This window comes from Anser cygnoides, chromosome 3 (genome assembly GCF_040182565.1).
Source record: "Anser cygnoides isolate HZ-2024a breed goose chromosome 3, Taihu_goose_T2T_genome, whole genome shotgun sequence".
NCBI lineage: Eukaryota > Metazoa > Chordata > Aves > Anseriformes > Anatidae > Anser > Anser cygnoides.
The window spans coordinates 16,467,642-16,482,652 of record NC_089875.1 but is presented as its reverse complement, the minus strand read 5'-3'; the positions used below and the strand labels follow the sequence as shown (position 1 = coordinate 16,482,652).

The 15,011-nt window shown below is 44.0% G+C and overlaps 1 protein-coding gene across 28 annotated transcripts in view; it reads right to left on the bottom strand.

The window, feature by feature from the left end:
* NRXN1 (neurexin 1) overlaps window positions 1–15,011 on the bottom strand; it is a 736,316-nt gene that overhangs the window by 530,904 nt on the left and 190,401 nt on the right. The window lies entirely within an intron of this gene.

The window sequence follows — 15,011 nt, the reverse complement described above, 5'->3', positions numbered from 1 at the left end:
CAGAATCTGCTGGTTACGACTGTAATCTCTCTTCCTAGAGTAACTCAGCAAAATCCATGAACTAATAAGGATTAGCACCTTATACTTATAAAGCATTAATAGCTTCCCTCAACTTTTCAAAACAAGCAAGACCAGTGAAATCTGATTTCAATCTACTAAATTCTCTACATGTATGGGAAACATCAAATCTTAACTAACCAAGTCCCTTTTATATCTTAATGGGGCAAATTTCACTTGGGGAACATATGGAATAGAGAGCTCTGAAGGCAAAGGAGCCACCATGACTCAAGGAGCAGGTGCTCTCCTAACGCTGGTATTGACTGCAAGCAGCATTGAATTCATCTCTCCAAGCATCTCCACACATGTTGAGCTGGAAGGATGGCTGAAACTGCCCAAATAAGAAACTTCCTCAAAGAAGGAAATCTGCTTACTCTGTTTTTTTTTTTTTTGTATATTTTTCTTTACGTACCATTTCAATTAATCTTTTAACAACTCAGACTGACATACCATTGATTAGAGATGTGATTTTATCCCCCACATCTGAAGTAAATAGTGACATTGTTTGTGTCTGTTTGATTATAAATATTTTTTCCAGTGTGGAGAGGAGAACTTTAAAGAAAGCAAACTCTTGGTCTTTTTTGGTCTTTTCTTCCTTTCTTCCCTCACATCCCTCCAAAATTTATTTACTTTTCATAGGTTTAGTAGTTATCTACTAAGTCTGTTCATCAATATTTGTGTGTTTGGGTGGGGTTTTTTGTGTTGTTTTTTTTTTTCCAAAAACAAAAAACTATCCTCGCTTCCTTAGTAAACAGCAGAATTTCATTTAAATCTTTAAAATTTCTACCTGAAAACCAAGATATTTATTCAAAATGACGCCATAGGTCATAGGCTCTGCTTTTCCTAGAGGTCTTTTCCAACCTTAATGAATCTATGATTAATGATTCTAATGATTCTACTTCCAGACACCCATAAGATGGACCCTATTTGTTTTCTATTTCCAGTGAGGTATTGCAGTCAAGATTCATGAGACAGAACCCTGGAACTTACAAAGAAAAAATAAGTTCTGGTAATTTTGCATGAAGTATCAAGGAACAGTCAAAGCACTTCAGCTCTGTTTTGTTCTTAGGTTATGGGTCATAGCTTTCTGTCACTCCTAAAGCTCCTATCCATTAAATTGCTCTTTATTCCCTACTTAAGAATATTCCAACATAGATTTTTGCAAAGAATATGTAATGCAAAACAGATAAAATAAACAAGATATGTCCTTCTATTTCAATAATACAAACTGTAAGAAATGAGTAGTGACTCTTCCTATCAAGATTAGAGCTAAGTAAAACATTTGAAAAAGAGGTGCCATTTTCACAGAATTATTTGTCTTTCATCTTGCTTCTATATTCATACTATCAAACAGCAGCAAAATCCTTTTTGATGCCTTTTTGAAAAATGCTTTTTACTTCTACGTAAAAGAAAAAAGACTATATTCCACAGCCTATTTTACCATACACCAGAAATTATTCCTCGAGTCTAAAACCCAGGAATCTGCAAGCCACCTGAGAGGCACTCTACAATTTTTCTTCCTGTTTTCCCTTTCATCAGCTTCAGCAAAGACTCCAACATTGATCAGCTGCAATATTCAGTCAATGCTTTGGCCTCTCCCTTTCTGAACTCTGTTGAGAGTATTTCCTTTATCCTCCATTTTTCACTTTCCCAATGCAGGACTCTGCTGAAGCACCAAAATAACTACATCATTCAAACATATAGAGGTAAAAAGCAAACAAAAGATCAAATGTGCACCAACGTACAAGCAATCAGTGGGGTTCCACAACAGTTCTTATATGATGGTATAGAATGTTTTTAATATGAGATGTTCAGATTGTCTCATACTCAATATGCGCATGCAAGATGAGGACAAGGAGTCCTTCTCTGAATAATTTAACAGACCAAGAGTTACAGTGAGCAGTTACAGGAAAACTGCACCCAAAACTCCTATCAAACACAACAGGAAACACTTTTGGAAATAATTCAGATACTCATCTTCAGCCCAGATATAGACCCAGTACAGTGAAATTGGATAAGAGCCCAACAGCAGTGGTATGAGTCAGGCCTACAGCTCACCAAAGACTCAGCATCACACCTCGTGCTGAAAAGTTACTGAAGCAAATATCAATGCAGGACCAGTGCAGAGCAGTACTTCCCCTACAGCCACATCTTTTATTGGTATCCTACAATTTCAAAACTGTCTTGACAGGTGCTTGTTCATACCTCTGTTTTTCATAGATGTAGACAGTTTTATTTCAAGAACCCGTCAAACAATTTATTGATCTGTATTTTTGGTACTTGTAAGGCACATGATCACAAGGCTTGATAACACGTGTCATTTCTCTCTGGAAATAAGAATATTTTTTAACATCAAGCTTCTACTACATTTTCTTTAGATGAAGTAAAGGTTACTTCTTCTCTTTGAGAAACAGAAGCCATACAACACCTTATTGCCCTTTTCTGATTCTTTTTATTCTGTAATATCTTTGAAGTGACACAACAAACTATGCTGTGCTAATATAGATGCAACATGACATTATGCAGGTGACTTTAATCATGAAACCTGCATAGGTTTCCAGCTGTGTTCTTTACTCCCTGCAGAATTACCACTAGTGTGCTATTTGTTTATTTCTTGCTGGCTGAACTTGGACTCTGTATAAATTCTGGTGGCTCCAAGCAAATTCAAAGGGTAAGACCTACTTTTCCTGATGGATCTACATTCATACCACCCTGATCTTTCTGCCTACACGTGTGGTTCAATGACTATAATTTATTGAATCATAGAATACCCCGAGTTGGAAAGGACCCATAAGGATCATCTAGTCCAACTCTTGGCACTGCACAGGTCTGCTCAAAGTTTAGACCATGTGACTAAGTGCACAGTCCAATCGCTTTTTAAATTCAGACAGGCTTGGTGCAGTGACTACGTCCCTGGGGAGCCTGTTCGAGTGTGCGACCACCCTCTCGGTGAAGAACCTCTTCCTGATGTCCAGCCTAAACTTCCCCTGCCTCAGCTTAACACCATTCCCGCAGGTCCTATCACTGGTGTTTACAGTGAATAGGTCACCTGCCTCTCCACTCCCCCTCACGAGGAAGTTGTCGACTGTGATGAGGTCCCCCCTCAGCCTCCTCTTCTCCGGGCTGAACAGGCCCAGTGACCTCAGCCGCTCCTCATATGTCTTCCCCTCTAGGCCCTTCACCATCTTCATCACCCTCCTCTGGACACTCTCCAACAGTTTAATGTCCTCCTTGTACTGTGGTGCCCAGAACTGCACACAGTACTCGAGGTGAGGCCAGACCAGTGCAGAGTAGAGTGGGACAATCACTTCCCTCGACCGACTAGCAATGCCGTGCTTGATGCATCCCAGGATACGGTTGGCCCTCCTGGCTGCCAGGGCACACTGCTGGCTCATATTCAACTTGCTGTCAACCACAACCCCCAGATCCCTCTCTGCGGGGCTGCTCCCCAGCGTCTCATTGCCCGGTCTATATGTATAGCCAGGGTTGCCCTGTCCCAGGTGCAGGACCCGGCACTTGCTTTTGTTAAACTTCATGTGGTTGGTGATCGCCCAGCTCTCCAGTCTGTCCAGATCTCTCTGCAAGGCCTTTCCACCCCCATCCGAGTTCACAACTCCTCCAAGTTTGGTGTCGTCAGCAAGTTTGCTCAAAACACCTTCTAGTCCTACATCCAAATCATTTATAAAGACATTGAAGAGGACTGGCCCTAAAATGGAGCCTTGAGGGACCCCACTAGTGATCATCCGCCAGCCAGATGTGGCCCTATTTACCACAACCCTTTGAGCCCTGCCCGTCAGCCAATTGCTCACCCATCATATGATGGTTTTGTTTAGCTGTATGCTGGACATTTCGTCCAGTAGGATCCTATGGGAAACCATGTCAAAAGCCTTGCTGAAGTCCAAAAAGATCACATCAGCTGGTTTCCCTTGATCGACTAGATGGGTGATCTTATCATAAAAGAAAATCAAATTTGTTAGGCAGGACCTACCCCTCATGAACCCATGTTGGCTGGGACCAATGACTGCATTGTCCCCCAGCTGCGCTTCAATAATTTCAATGACCATCCTCTCCATAATTTTACCATGTACTGACGTGAGACTGACAGGCCTGTAATTGCTAGGGTCTTCTTCCTTACCCTTCTTGAAAATTGGGACAACATTCGCCAGCTTCCAGTCTACTGGGACCTCTCCAGATTCCCAAGATCGTTGAAAAATAATTGAGAGAGGTCCCGCTATGACATCAGTCAGCTCTTAAAGCACCCTGGGATGGATCCCATCCGGACCCATGGACTTGTATGGATCCAGGTGGAGCAGCAATTCCCACACACGTTCAGGGTCGGTTGGGAGTTTGTCATTCCCACCGTCATGGTCCTCCCACTCAGGGCACCCAGGGTCCCGAAGCCCATCATCAGTGTTGAAGACAGAGGCGAAGAAGGTGTTAAATGTCTCTGCTTTGGCTATGTCATTGTCTGTGAGGAGACCCTCCCCATCTAGTAGCAGACCTATGTTTTCTTTGGTTCTCCTTTTTCTGTTCACATATCTAAAAAAAACCTTTTTTATTGTCTCCCACAGACATGGCCAGCTTCAACTCTAGTTGGGCTTTGGCCCTGCGAATTTTCTCCCTACAAACACAAACAGCATCCGTGTATTCCTTCCTCGTTGCCTGATCCTCCTTCCAGCAGCCGTACACTTTCTTTTTCCGCCTAAGATCCAGTAGAAGTTCCCTGGTCAGCCAGGCCGGCCTTCTGCCCCAACTGCCTGACTTCTGATATTTTGGAATCGCCTGATCTTGTGCTTTTAGGAGGCAGTGCTTAAAGATTGACCAGTACTGATGGACACCGATGCCTTCAAAAGCAGTTTCCCAGGGGGCCTTGCTAACTAGTTCCCTGAGCAGCCTGAAGTCTGCTTTTCCCATATCCAGGGCTGAAGTTTGGTGGCAGATTTCCTTCTGTCACCATAAATTCTAAACTCAACCACTTCATGGTCACTATGACCGAGACGGCCGCCAATTGCCACGTCTCCCACAAGACCCTCTCTGTTCTCCAGCAACAGATCTAGGAGGGCACCTTTCCTAGTTGGCTCCCTTAGCACCTGCACCAAGAAGTTATCATCTAGGTGCTTTATGAACCTCCTGGACTTGCTCATGTCAGCCGTGTGGTGATCCCAGTTGATGTCTGGCAAGTTGAAATCTCCCATAAGGACAAGGGGAGTTGATCTTGAGGCATCTCTTAGTTCTGCAAAGAAAAATTCATCGGCGTTGTCGTCCTGGCCAGGTGGTCTGTAATAGACTCCCACAATGACATCCCCTTTATTTGTTCGGGGACTCAACTTTGCCATCGCCGACCTGAAGTTCCACACAGTCCAGCCTATGCTTCACATACATCGCCACCCTGCCACCTCGCCTACCCTGTCTGTCCCTCCTGATGAGCCTGTAACCATCTATTGCAGCACACCAGCCACAGGACTCATTCCACCAGGTTTCGCTTATGCTGATGATGTCGTAGCTGTGGGACTGGGCCAAGACTTCTAGCTCGTCCATTTTATTCCTCATACTGCGTGCGTTTGTTATTGCCTCCTCTTGTCATCTACATACATAGAATCATAGAAACACAAGGTTGGAAAGGACCTACAAGATCATCTAGTCCAACCACCCTTCTATCACCAATACTACCCACTAAGCTACTAAATCAGATCTTGTAGCACCTTCTCCAGGCGCTTCTTGAACACCGCGAGGGACGGTGACTCCACCACCTCCCTGGGCAGGCCATTCCTGCACCTGACCACTCTTCAAGACAAACAGTTTTTCCTGATATCTAACCTAAATCTCCCCAAGCGCAACTTGTGGCCATTCCCTCGAGTCCTGTCATTAGTTATCTGAGAGAAGAGATCGACCCCCTCCTCATCAGAACCTCCCTTCAGGAAGTTGTAGAGTGCAGTGAGGTCTCCCCAGAGCCTCCTCTTCTCCAGACTAAACAATCCCAGCCCCCTCAGCTGCTCCTCAGAAGACTTGTGCTCCAGACCCCTCACCAGTTTTGTTGCCCTTCTCTGGATATGCTCCAGGGCCTCAATGTCTTTCCTGTAGTGAGGGGCCCAAAACTGAACACAGTACTCGAGGGTGTGGCCTCACCAGAGCTGAGTACAGGGGGACAATCAACTCCCTGGTCCTGCTGGCTACACTATTCCTGATACAGGCCAGGATGCCATTGGCCTTCTTGGCCACCTGGGCACATGGCCGGCTCATGTTCAGCTGAGCATCGATCAACACTCCCAGGTCCCTTTCCTCTTCACAGTCTTCTAGCCACTCTGCCCCAAGCCTCTAGTGTTGAATGGGGTTATTGTGGCCCAAGTGCAGGAGCCAGCACTTGGCCTTGTTAAACCTCATTCCATTCGCCTCAGCCCAGCAGTCCAGCCTATCCAGAACCCTCTGAAGGGCCACCCTACCCTCAGGCAGATCAACACTACCTCCCAGCTTGATGTTATCTGCAAACTTACTGAGGGTACACTCAATCCCCTCATCCAGGTCATCAATAGAGATATTAAAACAAGATAGGCCCCAGTACTGACCCCTAGGGGACACACTTGTAACAGGACACCAACTGGACTTAACTCCATTAACCACTACCCGCTGGGCACAGCCCTCCAGTCAGTTCTCTACCCAGAGAAGAGCATACCTGTCCAGGCCACGGGCAGCCAGTTTCCCCTGGAAAATACTGTGGGAGACCATGTCAAAGGCTTTGCTGAAGTCTAAGTAGACTACACCAACAGCCTTTCCCTCATCTACCAGCCTGGTCACACGACCATAGAAGGAGATGAGGTTGGACAACAACAACCTGTCTTTTGTTCACCTTTTGTGAACCTGTGCTAGCTGGGCCCAATCCCCTGGATGCCACGCAAGTGTCGTGTGATCTCACCCAAGATGATTTGCTCCATAGCTTTCCCTGGAACCAAGGTCAGGCTGACAGGCCTGTAGTTCCCCGGGTCTTTCTTATGGCCCTTCTTGTAGATGGGAGTCACATCGGCAAGCTTCCAATCCTCTAAGCTACTTTTTTTTTTTTAAATGGCAGTCACAGCATCAACTAGATTATCCTTATTGCATGCTCAGTGATACCTGAATACTCTGAAACATTGTAAGACACGATATTGCAGGAACAGACATTTAGTATATTTTACTTTCATCCTAAACTGTTAATCTAGCTTTAGTGAAACAAGTAATTTGAACTTTTTTTTTCTTCATTAGTATCTGCAGAGTAACTTGGTAAATGTTTTGCAATCCCTGATGAAAGGCCTACAGGTAGCCTAAGAAATACGATCCCTTTATAAAGTCATTCAGAAATCAAGACAGGAAGTCATACAAAATGCTGTACTTCTACTCGGAAATGTGCAGAGTATAAATGGATAGACAAGTGCACGGCTGAAAACCATGTCTATGTTAATTATGCTTTTATACAGAATTTAAATACGCATATAACTGAGACTCCCTGTTCCATTTCAGACGTACTAATCATCTGATACAACTCTGGTTTAAAGGTGCATGTCATATCCACAAATAAATCAGTGGTCCGTGCTTTCTGACTAATACCACAGTCCTTCCATACAAAACTGCCATGCTCTCATCTTCAAAACCAAGAAAATACAGCAGTGTTCAATGACTTCGTGTCCATGCAGTAAGTGAAAGAATGAAACCCTTTTTACTCAATACATAGTTTACATTGTAGAATGAGTTTTAACTCCTTAGTCAAAGCTAGATTGTTTTAACACTTACATATATTTTCCCATTAACGACATGCAAAATTTGTTTCTTAGCATTTTGTGTCACACATACTATTTTGAAGTCACATTTAACAGTGACTAAAGAGGGTTGCAGAAATGTGGAGCTTTTACCCTTTGGCAGACATTAATCTTTCTATTGTTATAGCTATTGTTAATTTTATTCCTAATTATACTCAGCAAAATAAGAACTAAAAATAAAACAAAACACACTACCCTGGAGCTTTGTTTAGGATCCCACATGATAGATTTCAAAAACAAGCAAACAAAAAAATCATCCTTGAGACGAGACTTCCCACGCTATCTATCCTTCTATATACAAATGTGTATGCATATATATTTACACATATATCTTTGTATATATAAGATTTGCAAGAATGAAACCATCGTGCATAATATTTTAGTACATGAAGCACTCATCTGCTAACATAAGTCCATTAATCAATACTAATTACATTTTTTAAAAAAGCATTGTACAACAAAATACATTCTTTTCAGTGTAGGCAGTATGAATATCAAAAATCCTGTGCCTCATGACCAAATACTATGACACTGTATTCCTTGCCTAGTAAGCTACCTGTTCAGTTACACATGCATGCACTTAAGCTATGGGTAACAAAAGAAAACAATTAAAAAGGGGCTTTTGGTTCCTCCACACAATGACTTCGAGTTCTCTGCCACAACTGCAAGATTAAAAGGAGGTCCACAGGTACATTTTTTTCCAGGCCGTGTTTACAAAATATAGGCAGAAACCACTCAAGCCCTTGAAGAGCCCCTCCTAATCTGATGTCTTTAGACAGATGAGACACAGGCTTGACAGTTGGCCACATGGTGGATAAGGAATTGGCTGGATGGTCACACTCAAAGAGTTGCGGTCAATTGCTTGATGTCCAAGTGGAGAGCAGTAACAAATGACATTCTTCAGGGGTCAGTATTGGCACCAGACCTTCTTTAACATCTTTGTCGGAGACATGGACAGTGGAATTGGGTGCACCCTCAGCAAGTCTGCCGATGACACCAAACTGTGTGGTATAGCTGATATGCTAGAGGGAAGGGATGCTGTGCAGAGGGACCTTAACAGACTTGAGAGGTGGACTCATAAAGTCCAACAAGGCCAAGTATAAGGTCCATAAGGTCCTGTATCTGGGCTGCGGCAATCCCAAGCACAGATTCAGGCTGGGTGTAGAATGGATTGAAAGCAGCCCGGATGAAAAGGACCTGGGGGTGCTGGTTGATGAGAAGCTCATCATGAGCCAGCAACATATGTTTGCAGCCCAGAAAGCCAACCGTGTCCCGGACTACATCAAAAGCAGCATGGCCAACAAGTCGAGGGATATGATTGTCCCCCTGTACTCTGCTCTCATGAGACCCCACCTGGAGTCCTGTGTTCAGCTCTGGGGACCCCAGCACACGAAGGACATGGATCTATTAAACTGAGTCCAGAAGAGGCCCACAAAAGCGTTCAGAGGGCTGGAGCACCTCTCCTGTGGTGAGGGAGACAAGCTGAGGGAGTTGGGGTTGTTCAGGCTGGAGAAAGCTCTGGGGAGACATTATAGAGATCTTCCAGTACCTAAAGGAGGCCAACAAGAAAGCTAGAGATGAACTCTTTATCAGGGAGCAGTGATAGGACAAGGAATAATGGCTTTAAACTAAAAAAAAAAAAAAAAAAAAAAGGTAGATTTAGATTGGATATTAGGAAGAAATGATTTACTTTGAGAGTGGTGAGGCACTGGCAGAGGTTGCCCAGGGAAGTTGTGGTTGCCCCTTCTCTGGAGGTGTTTAAGGCCTGGTTGGCAGGGCCTTTGAGCAACATGATCTAGCAGAAGGTGTTCTTGCCCGTGGCTAGGAGATTGGAAGTACATCTGCTTAAATGAACTGTAAGAGCCATTACAGGCTCCTCCACACCTCATGTCCCTTCTCTGAAAGGATTAATACTGTTTCAAAAGGGTAAGATCAAAAATCATTCACTCCAAGATCCTAAAAGAATCTAGTTCTTTACAGATTCACAGATTCACAGATTTCTCTAGGTTGGAAGAGACCTCAAGATCATCGAGTCCAACCTCCGACCTAACACTAAGTACTCCACTAAACCATATCCCTAAGCTCTACATCTAAACGTCTTTTAAAGACCTCCAGGGATGGTGACTCCACCACCTCCCTGGGCAGCCCGTTCCAATGCTTAATAACCCTTTCGGTAAAGAAGTACTTCCTAACATCCAACCTAAAACTCCCCTGTCGCAACTTTAGCCCATTCCCCCTCGTCCTGTCACTAGGCACGTGGGAGAATAGACCAACCCCCACCTCTCTACAGCCTCCTTTCAGGTAACTGTAGAGAGCGATGAGGTCGCCCCTGAGCCTCCTCTTCTCCAGGCTGAACAAGCCCAGCTCCCTCAGCCGCTCCTCGTAAGACTTGTTCTCCAGACCCCTCACCAGCTTGGTCGCCCTTCTCTGGACTCGCTCGAGCACGTCCATGTCCTTCCTGTAGCGAGGGGCCCAAAACTGAACACAGTACTCGAGGTGCGGCCTCACCAGAGCCGAGTACAGGGGCACAATCACTTCCCTCGACCTGCTGGCCACACTGCTTCTTATACAGGCCAGGATGCCGTTGGCCTTCTTGGCCACCTGAGCACACTGCTGGCTCATATTCAGCCGACTATCCACCAATACTCCCAGGTCCTTCTCGGCCAGGCAGCTTTCCAGCCACTCATCTCCCAGCCTGTAGCTCTGCTTGGGGTTGTTGCAGCCCAGGTGCAGGACCCGGCACTTGGCCTTGTTGAACTTCATGCAGTTGACCTCAGCCCATCGCTCCAGCCTATCCAGATCCTCCTGCAGAGCCTTCCTGCCCTCGAGCAGATCGACACACGCACTTAGCTTGGTGTCATCTGCAAACTTACTGAGGGTGCACTGGACGCCCTCATCCAGATCATCGATAAAGATATTAAAGAGGACCGGCCCCAGTACCGAGCCCTGGGGGACTCCACTAGTGACCGGCCTCCAACCAGATTTGACTCCATTCACCACAACTCTCTGGGCCCGGCCATCCAGCCAGTTTCTAACCCAGCGAAGCGTACGCCAGTCCAAGCCACGAGCAGCCAGTTTCTTGAGGAGAATGTTGTGGGGAACGGTGTCAAAAGCCTTACTTAGGTCAAGGTAGACCACGTCCACAGCCTTTCCCTCATCCACCAAGCGCGTCACTTGGTCATAGAAGGAGATCAGGTTCGTCAAGCAGGACCTGCCTTTCATAAACCCATGCTGACTGGGCCTGATCGCCTGCTTGCCCTGCAAGTGCCGCGTGATGACCCTCAAGATAATCTGCTCCATGAGCTTCCCCGGCACTGAGGTCAAACTGACAGGCCTATAGTTCCCCGGGTCTGCCCTCCGGCCCTTCTTTGATGACTCAGAAAACTTTCCTGTTAAAGTCAGCTGTATAAAAGCGATTTTCAGATGCTGTAAAGTTTCAGAACTCACTACAGATGCGTTGGTGACAAATCAGAATGCTCGATGTCTAAGGTGTGCAAACATGCCTCCTTAACAGTCAACTCAAGTGCAAGTAGTCATCTATTTCACGATCCTTATTCTACAGTACATATATATTTCTTTCTTCACCTTTCCTACTAACCTACAAATGAACAGGCTTTATCTGCCTGAACATATAACACTTGATAACCTTGCCATACACCACAGTAGAACACAAACCATTTTTTGAATTTGGGCAAAAAAAAAAAAGCACACCAAAATTACATTGCACAAACAGTATTGGATGCTGGAAATCAAAGTTCTCTAAGTGCTCTTCAGCTAACTACAAATACTTGCAGGGCTCGGTTTTTGTTGCAGTTCTCTTGAGAGCTACTGAAAAAGATCTTCACAAAAGCTCATGGGTGAAAAAAAGGAATAATATAACATTAATAATAAAAGAAAAATCTATCCATTAGCTGTAATGTGCATCATCTTTCAAAATCTATACTTAAATTTTCTCCTCCTGAACTAGTTATCTCCTAAAATGTGCTCAAAGTGAAACTGAGCAACAAAAGTTCCTTTGTCCTCCTAATCCATGCTATCCATCCTACTATTTGTTCTCAAGATTAGTTCCCTCAAAACTCCTTGATTTCGGTTTTCATTCTGTGAGACTGAACTGAATCTATCTCCTCTTTGACTATTGAAGAAATATCCCTCTAGAATGAATAAATTTTATCTTTACCATATGCATTTTCCTATGACCACCTGAAACATTTTGTAGAGCTCATTACTAGTGGATCAGTTTGTGGGCACTACAACTATCTATCTGCTTAGTCTTAAATATGTCAGATTTTTTTTTTCCTAAAATTGCATTTGCTCACTGCATGCTGAGGGAAAAAGTTGTTTTCTTTCTATGTTTAAAATATCCTTAACCTCAAGAGTGAGTTAACTAATTTTGCCTATTTGTAGCACCTTTAGCAGAACAGAAGGAAATGTGTTTATGTGTTTATAAAAAAAAATGTTCATTTATAAAAAGCAAACACGGGATGTAAGGCTTTTGTGGGAATTACACCTAAGAAAAAACTTTTTTTTTTTTTTCAAATATTTAATGTGCATTAAGAAATCGGTTTTTACATATGGTTAACAAAAAGGTACTTTCATAGCTTTATTTGGGGAAGGGTGGGTGGGTGATTTTATTTTATTTTTTCCTGGAAAGTCCTGATCTAGACATGGTTTTATCCTCCAGAAAGCTGTTAAATTTCTGAACTGGAAAAACAAAGTAATTAGGAAATTTTTCATGAAAATACATCTTCCCCTTTCAATAAAAAAGGACTAAGAAACAAGTCTGTACAGGACGTAAGACTAAAGTATAGTATTTTGCTTGCAATAACATGAACAGATCCACAGAAAAACAATATACAGAAAATAAAGGAATAAGTAGAAACCTAATAAAAGTAATTTCTACCACCATACCTGGCATTCAACCTCTTTGAGATCTGTAGGAAACCATCTTACCAATACCTTAAGTTGGACTGAACAAGGAGCAGATGCCTAGCTACGTAGCATTAATCAAGTCAGAACTGCAGAGCGTGCATATCTTGAGGGATTTTTCAGTTTCCAAAACTTTTGGTTTTAAAACCTTAAGCAGAAGAGAAGAGCAGATGGTTTAGATCATTACTGTAAAAATAATTAAAAGAAATAGTTCAGAGTGTAGCTCCCAAGGATGAAATACCTGTGAAAATGAGAATTATGTAAGATAAGTATTCTCTATAATTTAAGAATTTAAAACAGGATTCTAACTCTGATGATTTCCTCAGACTATCTGAAATTCAAATATTTAATAATGATGATGATTTTTTTTTTTTGTGGAAAATACCGAGTTTTTGTTCCTCTACTTATGCTGTTACAATTCCATCATGGCCAGGAGTCTCAATTTCGTTTGTGAATGAATTATTACATATCTCTAAGTTTGTAAAGTTGGAAGAACAAATTGCATTTGCTTTCTCCATATAGTCTTGCAAAGAGAGGCTGTTTGTAAAATGAGAATCCTTCTAAATAATATTCAGATATTAGAAATGAGAACCTCACAGTTTCAACAAAAACACCTTTTCCCGAAGGCTACATGACTACGCATGCAGAAAGAGAACTCCCCGTGTTCTGTGAGACAAGCACGTAAGTCTACAGGCCCAATGGGATTCTTCCCAGGGTACTAAAAGAGCTGGCTGATGTCATCATGAGGCCTCTCTCAATTATTTTTCAATGATCTTGGGAATCTGGATTGGTCCCAGTGGACTGGAAGCTGGCAAATGTTGTCCCAGTTTTCAACAATGATAAGAAGACCCTAGTAATCACAGGCCTGTCACTCTCACTTCAGTACCTGGTAAAATTATGGAGAAAATTATTCTAGGAGTTACTGAAAAACACTTGAAAGACAGTGCAGCCATTGGTCACGGGGAACACAAGTTCACAAGGGGAAATTCCTGATTAACTAAATTTCCTTTTTTTGCAAAGGTTACCCATCTGATTGACCAAGGGAAGCCAGTTGATGTAGTCTTTTTGGATTGCAGTAAAGCTTTTGATAGTGTTTCTCATAGTATCCTTCTGGACAAAATGTCCAGCATACAGCTAGACAAGTACATAATATAATGGGTGAAAAATTGGCTGATAGGTCAAGCCCGAAGAGTTATAGAAAAGGGGGGGTTACAGCATGCTGGTGTCTAGTCACTAGTGGGGTTTTGCTAGGGCTCCATTTTAGGGCCAGTTTTCTTTGTTCTCTTTATGTTTTTATAAATGATCTGGATGCAAGCCTCAAATGCATACTAAGTAAGTTTGCAGATGACAGTAAGTTAGGAGTACCCTTGAGGGTACAGTGGCCTTGCAGAGAGATCTTTGCAGATTGAAAGGCTGGACAATCACTGCCAATAGGAAGAACACCTGGGACAGAGCAATCTTGGATGTATCTACAGAATGGTTAGAATGGTGGACAAGAGGCTGGAGAGCAACCCCACAGAAGGGAATCTGGTTGTTCTGCTTGATGGCAAGTTGAATACAAGTTCAACAGTGTGCCCTGGCAGCCAAAAGGGCCAACCATATCCCCCCCCCCCCCCCCCCCCCCCAAGCAATGCAGGGGAGCAGGAAATTGGGGCTGCAGTCAGTCTGTAATGCTTCATCTCTGCTGCTCCTTCATGGTCACTCTGCCCCTGCTCCACATAGTGTCCCTTCCACTGGATGCCATCCTTTCCAAACTAATGGGGGGTGCTTCCCTTCGGGCCAGATTCACCTGCTCCACCAGGGGCTCCTCCACAGGCTGCAGCATGGAGATCTATTCTGCCGTGGGACCCATGGGCTGCAGGGGGACAGCCTGCTCCACCAGGGGCCTCTCCACAGGCTACAGGGGAACTCCTGCCCTGGTACCTGGAGCATCTCATGCCCTCCTTCTGCACGGACCTTGGGGTCTGCAGGGCTGGTTCTCTCACATTTTTTCACTCCTCTCTCCCAGCTGTTGCACAGTGCTTTTCCATTTCTTCAGTCTGCACTCCCAGAGGCCCAACCAACCAACGTTGCTCATTGGCTTGGCTCTGGCCAGCAGCAGGTTCCTTTTTGGAGCTAGCTGTGATCTGACATGGGGCAGATTCTGGACTCTTCTCACAGAGGTGACCCCTGCAGTCCCCTACTGCCAAGGCTTTGCCATGTAAACCCAGTACAAATGGGAAAGACACCTGGGGGCTTTGG